Here is a 780-nt window from a genome sequence, read left to right on the forward strand (position 1 = left end):
ACAGGAAGCCAAACCAGTACAAACCTACTTATGTGGTGCATCACTCCTAGACTCTGTATGTCTTCATCTCTTTTTTCCGGCTGAGAAGCAATATACCCCTTCTGGGTCAGGCACTGACAACTGCTAGTAAACACCATCAGATTGTGAAAATGGACATGAAGAGCCACTATCTGGACTCTCTGAAGGCTATTGCTTTTAAACAGTATAACCAGACCTTTGAAATTCACAACTCTACAACACCTTTAGAGGAATGAAGCCTTGGACTAGATATAAATATAGATTCAAGGATGATTCATAAAAACACAACAGAAAAAAACAGAATCCAGAGAGTAACTCAAGAAACTTTTGGAGACTACCCTCAATCATGACTGGAATTTGCACAATACAAGCTTGAGACAAAGTTCCAAAGTGACTTAAATGGGGGCGTCTTGAGAGGCAAGAACCCCTCCAGTGTCTGATAAAGTTCTTGAGCCCACACCTTTTGGAAGTGTTGAAATCCTTAGTGCCAGCCGGTATTGCAGATGCACCACTTTCTCTGTTGCTCACTTGTATACCCAACAAGGGAATGAATTATTTTAAAATTTGAGATAAATAAGACCATGGTGTGAGTCCTGAACTTGTGGTTTAAAGTCACAGTGTGAGCATGTGCGTGCATGCCTACAATCCCAAGAGGAGAATGGAGGAGCAGGGACTGTAGCATAGTCATTTCCCCTGGGAGGGTGATTTCTTATTTTCTCTCTCTCACTACCTCTCTATGGAAAGCATACACACTCTTTGGGA

General features: G+C 41.9%; 1 pseudogene; it reads left to right on the forward strand.

Moving 5' to 3' along the window:
* The first annotated feature begins 8 nt into the window (after positions 1-8).
* On the forward strand, positions 9-706 carry LOC102471720 (centromere protein N pseudogene; annotated as a pseudogene).
* The last annotated feature ends 74 nt before the right edge of the window (positions 707-780 follow it).

The sequence above is a fragment of the Tupaia chinensis genome, unplaced genomic scaffold (assembly GCF_000334495.1).
Source record: "Tupaia chinensis unplaced genomic scaffold, TupChi_1.0 Scaffold148016_1, whole genome shotgun sequence".
Lineage (NCBI taxonomy): Eukaryota > Metazoa > Chordata > Mammalia > Scandentia > Tupaiidae > Tupaia > Tupaia belangeri.